Source organism: Tursiops truncatus, chromosome 13, assembly GCF_011762595.2.
Source record: "Tursiops truncatus isolate mTurTru1 chromosome 13, mTurTru1.mat.Y, whole genome shotgun sequence".
NCBI lineage: Eukaryota > Metazoa > Chordata > Mammalia > Artiodactyla > Delphinidae > Tursiops > Tursiops truncatus.
Genome location: NC_047046.1, coordinates 22,618,489 through 22,633,017, shown reverse-complemented (window position 1 = coordinate 22,633,017; position 14,529 = coordinate 22,618,489). Strand labels below are relative to the sequence as shown.

Genomic DNA, 14,529 nt, shown 5'->3' with positions numbered 1-14,529 from the left:
ACTAAAAAATTATGTAAAATTCAATAATACCAATGTCATTTTGAAATCTGCAAATTTACAGTGTTTATTCTAATATGCTTTGCTTCTGCATCCTGCCCTAGAGTGGCAAAAACAGACTCTCTAAACCCCACCCTTTTTATACCAACCCTCCGCCCTCACTGCTGGAAGAGAGGTTTCTTTTCTAGAAAGACAAGCAACTTAGTTTGAAGGTCTACTTACCATAGGAAGTCAAAAGTATGCCCATGTATAAATGACATGGTTTTCCTATTATGCCTAGGTACTTGGGATATTCAACACCAATTCTAGGAAAAATTTGGAATTAAACTACACTCAAAAAATAGCTATCAGTATTCCAAACCTAGCTAATCTGCATACTGCTTATCAGTTTTTTAATAATATATAGGAATGTTAATGTTTCTCTGCCCATCTGTAAACAGATTCTTCAGAAAAATTCTGGTTCACTCCACTTAGTTTTATGCAGAGTAACTGGCATCAAAATGGACAAGGACCAGAAAGCTGAAGGAAAATGCAAATCCATCCTTTAAGCATAAAACTTAACAATGAAGAGAGGAAACGGATTTACATTTTTAACTGCTGTCATCTCAATTATAAACTGTCCAACTCCAACTAGCCAATAGGGATATTCAGAAAAGAGAAACAAAATTCCAATAGTAGAGGCTATATGTGCAACAAAAAGAATCCACTCTTCTTCCTGCTGGCCTAGTTAAAATTTGTATTCTGGCAATTAGGTAGGGGGCTACTCATATTTTTGAAAAACAAGCCAATAAAAACCCAATAACCTCCTCAATTCTCAATTATTAAATAGCCAAAAGACCAGAAATCGTCTTGACCAGAACACCATCTTCTTTACGAATCCTTTTAAGACCAAAACAATTCAACAGATCCCCAGAAAGAGACCCACCCTTTTAAACTAGTAATATTTATCTCATGTAAACAGAGGGAAACATGTAACTGCCATCAAAATATACACAGGGGGGCTTCCCTGGTGGCGCAGTGGTTGAGAGTCTGCCTGCCGATGCAGGGTACACGGGTTCGTGCCCTGGTCCGGGAAGATCCCACATGCCGTGGAGCGGCTGGGCCCGTGAGCCATGGCCACTGAGCCTGCGCGTCCGGAGCCTGTGCTCCGCAACGGGAGAGGCCACAACAGTGAGAGGCCCGCATACCGCAAAAAAATATATATATATACACAGGAAGAAAAAATTTTCAGCTAAAGTCAAAAAGTAGAATTCACGAACATGCTTTACTTAAGAAAAGGAGGGCAAAAGTCCGAAGCTAATAAGAAATAAAGTCTTATTAAGTAAAGAGGGTTCTCCTTTGTCCTTAAATAACTGCACTTAAATTAACCACTCTGAAAACCTCAAGACAAGTCATAGATTCAAACTGAAGACAAAAACCAAACCTTGAATTTTAAAAATTCTTAAGCTATCAATTTGCTTAATCCATTAATCAGAAAAGGAAGGGGGCGAGAGCTTTTTTAAAAAACATGCTGGCTAAATTACTTATATTCATAGTAAGCACATTAAAATATAGGTAAGGGACTTCCCTGGTGGCGCAGTGGTTAAGAATCTGCCTACCAATGCAGGGGACATGGGTTCGAGCCCTGGTCCAGGAAGATCCCACCTTCCGCAGAGCAACTAAGCCCGTGCCCCACAACTGCTGAGCCTGTGCTCTAGAGCCCGTGCTCCGCAACAAGAGAAGCCACCGCAATTAGAAGCCCGCACACCACAACAAAGAGTAGCCGCCCCTGCTCTCCGCAACTAGAGAAAAGCCCACATGCAGCAACAAAGACCCAACACAGCCAAATAAATAAATTTATTTATTTAAAAAATAAATACATAAATAAAAATAAAATATAGGTAAAATATTCTCTAAAACAAGATGAAAAACTGCTCAAACATACAGCCTAATATCAACCTATTCTAAACATATTGAGTATTCTAAATATATTGTTTATACATCAAAAAACTTAAGTACTAGGACTTCCCTGGTGGTCCAGTGGTTAGGACTCCAAGCTTCCACTGCAGGGAACAGGAGTTCGATCCCTGGTCGGGAACTAAGATCATGCATGTGGCGCAGTGCGGCCAAAAAAAAAAAAAAAAAAAAAAAAATCCACAGACAAGTGACCAGAATTCTCAAGTTTCCAATAAGCATGTGAACATAACTACTAAGAATAATACCACACTTTCAAGGTCAATCTGAGCCACTCATGTTTCTTGCATTTTCCAACATGAAAATAGTTTGTCAAAGAAACTGAAGTCTAAAAGAGGTGTAAGGAATAATGCATTTACCCAAGCTCTCTAGTAAACATCAGGCCTATGAATGGACAAACACATTCTGTATTCTGTTTTTAGTCAGGACACACATATGCTAAAATGCAAAGAAATATAAAAACCTTGGGAAGAGTTTACATTTTCTACTGATTTACTCTTCAACATCTAACCTAAAACCTATATTCTACAACATATAGGTATTTTTTCAGTTGTTTCCATGGTATGGTATACATACCATTGGTGATATTTGAGAGGATTTAAATGTAACACAAAGGCCTTTAAAAAACAAAACTATATACTTATGCTAATGAGCACTGGAAAAAACATTCTGCATTCTATTGACTCTGAGATGCCACCGAAGTCAAGGCACACCATTAAACTTACATATCACCAAGAAAGAAAAAAACTTGATTTTAAGATGCATTATCATTTGGTATACAGATACTGCAAAAAAATCGTGTAGGTAATATATTAATGAGAGGTTTGGGTTATACTACACTATATGCTAATACAAATCCTTCATAAGACAAACTGCTACCTGTCTTTCCTCGGGCTGCTTTATTCTCTCATTTTGCTTCATAAGACCTATTTTTCCAAACCATTAAAAGTCTGAAACCATTCAAAGCAGGCCTGAGCAGGGCCATAAACAACAACATCCAGTCCTCCCCCACAGAAATGATAGCCTCTCTCAAGGTTTCTGCTACTACTACGTGAGAGCTCCCACAGCTTCCCCAATCCTGACTGCTATTGCTGGCACAGGAGCAGAATAGCAGATCTCCTCTGGACTGTCAATGAAGCACCTCCAACTCTACATATTCCAAACAGAAGCCATCACTGGCCTCCCTTCCCTTCCCCCACCATATCTTCTTTCTTAATATTCCATTGGGAATCTTGGTCAGCCTAGGTCTTCAAGATTGGAAACCATCTGACACTCTTTCCAATAACAAAATCTGACACCATCTCCCACTGCTTTCTTTGAAATGCTCAATTTCCATCTTTCCATTCCATGCCACCAGGGCCACCACCACTGGTCTAGCAAACCGGTTCTCAAACATTTGCTGAATTCAATTTATTTAGACCTTATTACCTATGAAACAAAATAACCAGTTACAACTGAACTTAGAACTGATTCTGGTCAATTCCTCTTTGAACATCACCTGGCATATCGATCCTGTCAACAGACATTTCCATAAAACGTCCCTGCTCAAAAAAGATATGCCCTATGGCGTATATGTCCAGAATGAACGACTTGAGGCTTCTTTAAAATTTTTCATGCATGAGCTTTTGTCACTGCTACTACCTCTGCCTGATTTACTCATACCGCCTAATCCATTTGGATAAATCCAACATATCCTTCAATACTTGGCTTGAAAACATTAATTTCACTGTGAAAACTTTCCCTTCAGAGTTCACTGTGCAGTTTCAATACAGCTCTATTTTATAACACTTACTACATGTCATTATAATTATTTACATTTCTAACTGTCTAGACCATGATTATCTACATAGGTCATTTTCCCACTCAACACTCAACATCTGAACCCAAGGGCCTTACTAGGTCATTTTCCCACTCAACACTCAACATCTGAACCCAAGGGCCTTACCACTACCGCTTAACAAGAGGCATTACGATATAGCTTACTAGGTAAGAGCATAGGTTCTGCAATCAGACTGTTCTGGATGTGAATTTTGGCTCCAAACTGAGTGAAATCCCCAAAGTGATACAGTCTTCTCATCTGTAAAATGGAGATAACATTAATAGTTTTCTAATCAATGTTCAATGAATACTAATTCTGATGAGGACAAGAAACATGCTCAATAACTGTTTTCTAGATTTAAAAAACAAGCATAATTTAGGTCAATACAAGAAATTAACCAGAGCCTCCTATTACCTACCCACTGAATAAACGTTTCAAGCACACCCATTCCCATTTAAAACCTCTATATTCTAGTTCTTATCATAAATCCAACATTTCTACCTGCCTTTCTTCATACAGAATAAACCCTTGGGATTGAAAGATGTATAAGTTTCCATTATTCATTAAAAACTTTCAAAGTCCAGGGCTTCCCTGGTGGCGCACTGGTTGAGAGTCCGCCTGCCGATGCAGGGGACACGGGTTCATGCCCCGGTCCGGGAAGATCCCACATGCCGCGGAGCGGCTGGGCCCGTGAGCCATGGCCGCTGAGCCTGCGCGTCCGGAGCCTGTGCTCCGCAACGGAGAGGCCACAACAGTGAGAGGCCCGCGTACCACAAAAAAAAACAAACAAACAAACAAAAAAAACTTTCAAAGTCCAAAATAAAAAAAAGTAATGTGATTTTGCTGAAGCAAAAATTTTAGTCGTAGGCATTTGAGGCTAACCAAGAAGAAATCACTTAACTGACTGAGCCAAGCAATGTTAACCATTGTTATGTTAACCAATGTTATTCTCTACACATTCTCAATTCTCAGGATACTATCATAGTACTTGTCAAGATCTAAACATACCTCTCAACAAGACCTCCCCAAAATGAGGACCTTCCTTCTTAATGACAAGGTCTCCCCCACATGAAAATCTTATTCTTCCCTCTAGGACATTCTGTGTCCATTCCAAATGCCTTGCCATTGTTTACGTTATTTCCTATACCCAGACTGGCCCTTTCTCCACCAACCAGATCCCTAGAGCTCCTCTAGTATTCCAAACCACTAAACTTTCACTGCATTTTTGCAAGTACACATGATTTAACATTTATTCTCTTTTACTTAGGTCTACTTCTCTCCCTCCCCTAACTCTCACCCTCCTCCTTCTCCCTCTTTTTCCTCTCGCTCTCTCTCAAACACACAGAGGCAAGTTCCCTCAAGAGGTACTCAAAATGTTTTGATCAATTAAATTTCTCTCCTTAAGAGGTTTTTTTGAGGTATAATTTATAATATAAGTTTCAGATGTACAACATAGTGATTCACAACTTTTAAAGGTTATACTCCATTTATAATTATAAAATATTGGCTATATTCCCTGTCTTGTACAATATATCCTTGTATCTTTATTTATTTCATGCTTAGTAGTTTCTCCCTCTTTGTCCCCTACCCCTAACTTGCCCCTCTCCCCACTGGTAACCACTAGTTTGTTCTCTGTATCTGTGAGTCTGTTTCTTTTTTGTTATATTCACTAGTATGTTTTATTTTTTAGATTCCACATATAAATGACATCATACAGTATTTGTCTGACATTTCACTAAGCACAATACCCTCCAAGTCTACCCATGTTGCTGCAAATGGCAAGATTTCATTCTTTTATATGGCTGAGTAGTATTCCATTGTGTATATACACATCATCCTTATCTATTCATCTGCTGATGGGTGCTTAGGTTGCTTCCATATCTTGGTTACGGTGAATAATGCTGTTATGAACACTGGGGTGCATATATCTTTTCGAATTAATGTTTTCATTTTCTTCAGCTATGTACCCAAGCTTAAGAGTTTTGAGATATCATAAAAGTTTTTCTCATAAGCAATTAAAGATAACTGGAAGAGAGGTTATAGGTGATAATTCTCATTACAATCATGGGAAAACTGGAGTGCTTTCCACTTTCACGTTCCAGTATTACACTAAAAATAGATAATATGTGACCAGAAAACTGTAACTATAGTTTCACTAACATGTAAAAACTTCTTGAAGCAAACAGGAACTTGATAACTGTAATAACTGATATTATAGTTAATACAGCATTCTATTAACAGAATGCTGCTTTTGTGTAAAATGAGGGTCATTTTTGTCAAGCTAGAAATACTGCTTCAAAACAAAGATATGGAATACAAAAGTGACAGCAAGAAAGAGGTGGTCTTAATCCTTTGATCTCTTTCAGGCCATCATATAAAAGTAGGAATTCTTGATCAAGCCACTTCTAAAGTGTCCTTTTTATGTCCCATTCTTTGTGTAATAATTTTGCTTCTACCCCCAAAACTGGACTCCTCCTCTTTCCTTTTCTCAACCTTTCTTGAATTAACAAAGGTGAAATAAAGCGGTTTCTTCCAATTTGAAGCCAAGATAATTTTTCAGTCATATACATTTAATGCTTTTTGATAATTGGCAAAGAACCTGAATAGTACTGCACCCACATGAATAGCTGACTCTACAGCATCAAAAAATATGGAAATACTCTTTGGCATGCTGCATAGGAAGAACAAGTCCAAATTATTTTTAATAATTTTTTGAGTAACAGCAAGAACAGGGAGAGAAAACAGTCAAACGAAACAAGTATAATCTCCTATTTATGAGTCAACTGTGGCCAGCTGTCAAGCTTGTTTTATTAGCAGTTAACTTTTATTGAGCATTTCCCTCTGTCAGGCACTGTTTTAAAACTATTATGTATACTAACTCAATTAACCCCACAATAATTTTATAAAGTAGTAACCATTATTGTTACCATTTACAGTTGAAAAAAGATATACAAACAAGTAACTTTCCTAAACTTATACCAGCTAAGTGGAGAAGCCAGAATTCAAACCTAGGCATTCTGGCTCCACAGTTTACATTATAAGTATCTACACCACACTGCCTCTCCATTAAATAAGTTCGCTAATACAGTAAAACTTGATGCTAACTTTACTGCTCATAAAGAGTATCCAAGTAAGGAACCCCTGTAATATTGAGCATGTTTATTTCTTACGTACTTACTACATGTTCAACTATATTTTTCAAAGAACAGTATAGGTTTTATTCAATTTCATTCTCCCACAAATCTAGAGATTTTCATCAGTGTTTTATTATCCACTGTCTAAAGTACACTATTTGACACATGTTCCTTAAAATCTTTATTCTTTACAACATCTTCTCACTTGTCAAGATAATTCTGAACTCTAATTCTATCCTCCAAGGAGCTTACAAGTCATCTGTGAACTTAATAAGCATACTCTCCATTTGATCTCTATCACTAGTAAGAACCCTATATGGTAAGTAGAGAGCCCAATCCGAACCCCATTATAAAAAAAAAAATTTGTTCTCTCTTCTGACAGCAAACCACCAGTAACAATAAATATGACCCTCCAAATCTGTTTTGCACCATTTAGCAATAAGACATATTTTCATCCCATATGGATGAAGGTGCCACCAGGGATAATTAAAAGTTTTCCTAAAGTTAAAATATATCGGCACTTCCCTGGTGGTGCAGTGGTTAAGAATCCCCCTGCCAATGCAGGGGACACGGGTTTGAGTCCTGGTCCAGGAAGATCCCACATGCCACGGAGCAACTAAGCCTGTGCACCACAACTACTGAGCCCGTGAGCCACAGGTATTGAAGCCCGCACGCCTAGAGCCCGTGCTCCACAACAAAGAAAAGTCACCACAATGAGAAGCCCGTGCACCTCAACAAAGAGTAGCCCCAATCGCTGCAACTAGAGAAAGCCCACACGCGGAGCAACGAAGACCCAACGCAGCCGAAAATAAATTAATAAATTTTTTTAAAAAAGTTAAAAGTATCAGTTGCTTGCCTCTGTTCCACAGACCTGCCTCCATAAGGGTATTACTTTGTAGAACAAATTGTCTTTCAAAACTATGCAGTTTATTGTTTCATCATCTTTAAAGTCTTCACAAATTTTTTAGATTATTCCAAGATTTTGTTTAGCTTTATTAAGGTATAGTTGAAATATAACAAAGTACAAATTTAAGGTAGTTTTTTCAGGGTTATTTTTACTGTGGTACAAAATATATAATATTTACAATTTTAATCATTTTAAGTGTACAATCCAATGGCCTTAAGTATATCACACTGTTGTGCAATCACCACCACTATCCATTTCCAGAACTTTTTCATCATCCCAAACTTCCTTTTTAAGGCCAAATATACTTCATTGTATGTACAGTAGATCCTACATATCCTCAAGTTCCCCACAGCATATTCAACAAACTGCAGATCAAAAATATTCAGGTGGGGCTTCCCTGGTGGCGCAGTGGTTGAGAGTCCGCCTGCCGATGCAGGGGACGCGGGTTCGTGCCCTGGTCCGGGAAGATCCCACATGCCGCGGAGCGTCTGGGCCCGTGAGCCGTGGCCGCTGAGCCTGCGCGTCCGGAGCCTGTGCTCCGCAACGGGAGAGGCCGCAATAGTGAGAGGCCCGCGTACCGCAAAAATTAAAAAATAAATAAATAAATAAATAAATAAAATTTAGGTGGAAAAAAACCCAGAAGTTCCATAAAGCAAAAAAATTTGCGCTTGCCAGAAACTATACAGCATTTACATTGTATTTACATAGCATTTACATTATATATATTAGGTGTTACAAGTAATCGAGAAGCAATTTAAACCATACCAGAGGATGTGTGTATGTTATATGCAAATACTATGCCAAATACTATGCCATTTTATACAAGGGATTTCAGCATCCTGGGATTTTTGTATTCACCACAGGGTCCTGGAACCAATCCCCCATGGATACCGAGGGATGACTGTATGTACCATATTTTGTTTATACATTCATCCACTGATGGACATTTAGGTTGTTGCTACCTTTTGGCTACTGTGAATAGTGCTGCTACGAACACTGATGTACAAATCTGTTAAGAGTCCCTGATTTCACTTCTTTTGGCTAGATACCCAAGGAATGGAATTGTTGGATCACATGGTAATTCTATGTTTAATTTTTTAAGGAACCACCACATTGTTTTCCACAGCAGCTGTACCATTCTACATTCCTATCAGCAATACACCAGGATTCTAATTTCTCCATATCCTCATCAACACTGTTCCACTTTTTGACAATAGCCATCCTAATGGGTGTGAAGTGGTATCCCGTGGTTTTGACTTGCAGTTCCCTAATGATCAGTGATACTAATCCTCTTTTCACGTGCTTACTGGCCATCTGTATAACTTATTTGAAGAAATGTCTATTCAAGTCCTTTGCCTATTTTTAGTTGGGTTGTTTTCTGGTGTTGCATTGTGGTTCTTTATATATTCTAGATATTAATCCTTTATCAGACATGACTTGCAAATATTTTCTGTCATTCTTTGGGTTGCCTTTCACTCTCTTGATGGTGTATTCTATTTCTTTCTTCTATTGCCTGTGTTTTTGATGTCATATCCAAGAAATCAGTGCCAAATGCAACGTCATGAAATTTTTCCCCTACATTTTCTTCTAAGAGTGTTATAGTTTTAGCTCTTAGGTCTCTGATCCTCAATTACCCAGATAATTTTAAAGCACAAATAATCATGTTTTCAAATCCATAAAACTTTTTTCAAGTATTAGGTGAGACTTAATAGAATCTATATGCTATAGAAATAGTCACAGATATACAAGATGTGAATTTACACCCTGTTTACAATTTTTAAACAACTGGAAATAGGTAAACTGATACACCCATACAATGGAATATTATGCCCTTCTAAGCACAGGAGTTGGGTGAGTAACCCAGGTTAACCAAGTCATAGCCTATTCCCTCAACCACATGAACCAAGGGGGAACCAATGAGAATCCTTCTCTTCTACTAGACTCAGTCCCCTCTCTGTGCACCAAGTCACCCTGGGCCTACCACAGCAAGTTCACAGGGTCCCTACAGGACTGTTTTTAGTTTTTAAGGGAAACAGCAATAAATGACATCTAGTGGACCACACAAACGACTATCTGAGGTCATTCATAATTTCAACATTAACTCACAAAACATTCCTTTCAGTGACATTTCTTTAAGCGGCAGAAGTTTTAGCAGCTACTATGATAAAAAGCAAGCACCATGTAACAATCAGTGTGGAAGAGGAAATAGAGGTGTAATGTCTGATTCTAAGGCTTGAGAATCTGTGCAGTATCTAACATGCATATATATGGAAATTAAAATGTTCTCTTTCAAATTGCATGTATCAACTTTTCAAATAATTAAATTGTTAGGAAATAAATACTTAGGATGTTTGGCCCTAACCACTTTATAAATGGAACTGTTATTTTTTTGGCCTCTGGGCACCATGGAAAATATTACTGAGACACTTAGAAGAGACTCTGGACTGTGCAGCTATGAACCAGGAGAAACCTGAGAGGATCCCACACCAATGCCCAGAGAGATGCAAAGCTAGAATACTTGAGACACTCTACCCCCACTTCCAGTCCTCAAAGTCCCCAAGCTGCCTGCCACAGTTCTTCAATTATGTGAGCCGCTCCAGTGTTCCGCCAATAAAGCCACCCCTTCTCTTGTTGTTTATTTAAGCTCTAATTCAGTTTCTATCACCAGCAACCCAGAGTCCTGATAACAAAATCATGTGATTCAAACATTCAGCCTTATTTCCTTAGTAAAATCATAATTGAATAATGTATATCAGAGTTTTTTTTTTTTTTTACATAGTTAGGGCATTACTTTAACTCAGATATAAATCATTCTGTTTACTGTTTCTTGTATCAACTGAACAAAGGATACTATTAGACACTGCATGCTAAAATTTAGTTTTAAAGTTTTATAGATTTCTTGACAAAAATACTCATTTGAATTAATTTTTCACATGATAATATAAACCATACCATGTTTTTTCTTTCACACTAACATTAGAAATTAAAAAATTTCTAAGTAATCAAACTATTATACTCAAATTACAGCTTTAAAGAATAAGTAAAACATTCAATTTATGAATATTAAAAGTCAAATATTTTCTTAAATAATAATTCATTTCCAGAAATAAATTAATGTAGAGCTTATATTTACTTTATGGTGAGATCTGCTTTTAATATAAATCAAAGACAGCAGTGATTTCAGCAATGAGGACAATTTACACTTCATTCATTGTAACTGAGATAAAAGTAAATATTTCAAAAGTGAGAAACACTTAAATCAGAACTATACCAATTAAAAATGGCAATTACAAAAAAAAAAACCAAACGGCAATTACAGCTAATTTTTATGTTCTGTGATAAAGCACTTATACAGACCTACTGCAAATAAAGTTTTATCAGAAAGAAAAATAACTAATCAGCTGACTAACATTCAACAGTTCTACTACTAATGGAGTATTCTGCCTTTGTCACACTAGCTAAAAATCCTAACAATGAACTTGCTCCTCAATGAACGTCACTTTACTACCACCACCTAAAGAAAACAATCTACCATCTTGTTTCCCCAGAATAACTTGCTAAAACTGAAGACAGACTGAGCTGTACTGTCCCAGCAGCCCCCAAATTTAAAAATCCAACTACAAGGGAATTCCCTGGTGGTCCAGTGGTTAGGACTCAGCACTTTCACTGTGGTGGCCTGGGATCAATCCCTGGTTGGGGAACTAAGATCCCTCAAGCCACTCGGCTCAGCAAAAAAAAAAAAAAAAAAAAAAATCCAACTAAATACTGTTAGAAACACACAACTGAAAATTTAAGGAAACAAAAAAATTGGAAAACAGATTATGAAGAAACATGTCAAGCAAGTATTAACAAAGGAAAAACTGTTTTGGCTATACTTATACAAAAAAAGGACTTTAAGGCAAGAAGCATTACTAGAAATAGAACCTTTCATAATGATAAAATGTTCAAATTAGGAAAACAATGCTTCTGTATTATATAAACCTAATAACATGACGTAGAAATATATAAAAACAAAGGATTACAAAGATTTAGCAAGACTGTAAGTTAGAAAAAAATTTAGAGAAAAGAGACAATGTATGTATAACAGCATCAAAAACTATCAAGCACCCAGGACTAAATTCAATGAAGATAGATTATGAGGAGGTACTGAAAGACAGTAAAGACCACCACAATAAATTACAAAGTCTGTAAATTATCAGTTCTCTCAATTTGAACTGATAATACAATACAATCCCAATCAAAATATTACCAGGTGTTTTTCTTTTCTTTTCTTATGAAGGAGATGATAAAATGATTCTGAAATCATGAAAGTTCAAGAATAGCTAAAATGCCCTTCAAAGGGGGAGAGGAATCAAGATGTGAACATTCAGTAAGACAGATATGAAGATTAGACCATACTAGCTAAAGATGGTGTGGCACTGTCACAGGGAGAGACCAATGGAACAGAACAGGCAGCCAAGAAACGTATCTACATATAATGGACACCTGATTTATGAAAAGAGATAATATAGAACAGTAGGGGAAGGACTGGCCTTTCAATAAAGTATGCTGGGACAACTGATATCCACATGGAAAAAAATGAAACTGGCCCCTATTTCATACACTATAAGCAACATCAAGTGAGTTACTGACATAACTGTGAAAGGCAAAAGTATAAAGCTTTCAAAAAATGTTTAAGAAAATATTTTCATGATCTCTAGGTATGGAAAGACTTTTAAAATAAGACAAAAAGTAACCATAGGGTTTCCCTGGTGGCACAGTGGTTGAGAGTCCGCCTGCCAATGCAGGGGACATGGGTTCGTGCCCCGGTCCGGGAAGATTCCACATGCCGCGGAGTGGCTAGGCCTGTGAGCCATGGCCACTGAGCCTGTGTGTTTGGAGCCTGTGCTCCGCAATGGGAGAGGCCACAACAGTGAGAGGCCCACATACCGCAAAAAAAAAAAAAAGTTAACCATAAAGTAAAAAAACTAAATTTGACTACACTAAAGTTAAGAATTTCTATTAGTCAGATCATAAAGACAGTGAAAACAAAGGCAAACAAATGGACAAAAGTATTTGCCCAAACTTAACCAACAAGGTATCCAGAATATACAAAGAACTACAAATTAGTATTTTTTTAAAATAAGACAAATAATCCACTAGAAAAATGGATGAAAGACTTGAATAAGCAACTGCAGAGGAAATCCAAATTGCCAATAAACATAGGCAAAGATGCTCAAAAACAATCATCAGGGAAATTAAAATTAGAACCACAAGATACTATTAACCACCTCCCAGGTTTTGAAAACTGAAAACACTGACAATATCAAGTGTTGATGAGGATATGGAACAAGAACTCTCATTCATTACTAATGGAAATATGAATTGATAAACCACTTAGAAAACAACATGGCATTCAAGTCGAAGATATGCATACCCTGTGGCCTGGAAACTGTGCTCCTAGGAATAAACCCTAGAATGCAGATACTGCACCAAAAGAAATGTTTAAGAATATTCACAGCAGCATTGTTCATAGTAGTCCAAACCTAGGAACAACCCACTTGTCCAGCAACAATAAAATGAATAGTTTGTAGCATATCCGTACAATATACCAGCAATAAAAATGAACTAGATCAACACACAACACATAGGAATGTGCAAGAGAAGATAGAAAATACAGTATGATTCCATTCAAAGACAGGCAAAACTATTCTTTACGAATGTACACGTGGGTAACAATACAAATAAAAGCCATACAGTGATTACCATAAAGGCCAGGAGAGTGGTTAGTTATTTCTAAGAAGGAAGGAAAGGATAAGCATTGGAAGGAACAGAGACGTGGACAGCCTTTTGGGGTGCTGGTATTCTATTTCTTAACCTGGATAGTAGTGACATGAGTGTTCACTTTATAATCACTCATTACACTGTACAATTACATCTCATGCACTTTGTCATACTTCAATACAAGAAGTGTTCAAAAAAATCAATAAAAAAAATTTCAATGGGCTAAAGATTTTAATAGAAATCCCACAAAAGATATATAAATGGCCAATAAACACATTAAAAAATGTGCATTGTCAGTCATCAGCAAAAAGCAAGTGAAAACACCACAATAAGATAACCTTTCACACCCAGTAAGTAACTAAAGAGACTGACAAGAACAAATGCTGGCTAAGATGCTGAGTAACTGGAACTCATACATGGCTCACGGAAATGTAAACTGGCATTACCACTTTGGAGGACAGTTTGGCAATTGCTTATTAAGTTAAACGTACATCTATCCTATGGCCCAACAATTTCACTCCTTGGTATTAACCCAAGAGAAGGGAAAACACATGATCACAAAAAGACTTGGACACAGATATTCACAACAACTGTACTCATAATAGCCCCAAATTGGAAAGAACTCATAATGTTCAGTAACAGGCCATCAGATAAACTGTAGTGTATTTCTACAATGGAATACTACTCAGCAATAAATGAACTACTGATATTCACAGCAACATGGAGGAATCTCAAAAGTATTATGTTGACTCAAAGCAGCAAGTTAAAAAAGAATACTACACGATTCCATTTAAATGAAATTCAAATACAGATAAAACTAATCTGTAGTGACAGAAACAAGAACAGTAGTTTGGGCAGAAGAAGACAGGGAAATAACCAGAAAGGGGCAAGAGAAAACTTTCTAATGCGATGTATAAGTTCTATATCAGGATTGAGGCAGTGGCTTCACAGCTATA

The 14,529-nt window shown here is 37.1% G+C and overlaps 1 protein-coding gene across 15 annotated transcripts in view; it reads right to left on the bottom strand.

The window, feature by feature from the left end:
• Window positions 1-14,529, bottom strand: part of MTMR3 (myotubularin related protein 3) — a 160,227-nt gene that overhangs the window by 91,823 nt on the left and 53,875 nt on the right. The window contains exon 2 of one of the 15 annotated variants that reach the window (XM_033837158.2): window positions 3,934-4,027. The exons of the other annotated variants lie outside the window; for them this stretch is intronic. The gene's annotated coding sequence lies outside the window, so the exon portion shown is untranslated. The remainder of the gene's footprint in view (window positions 1-3,933; window positions 4,028-14,529) is intronic. 15 annotated transcript variants of the gene reach the window in all.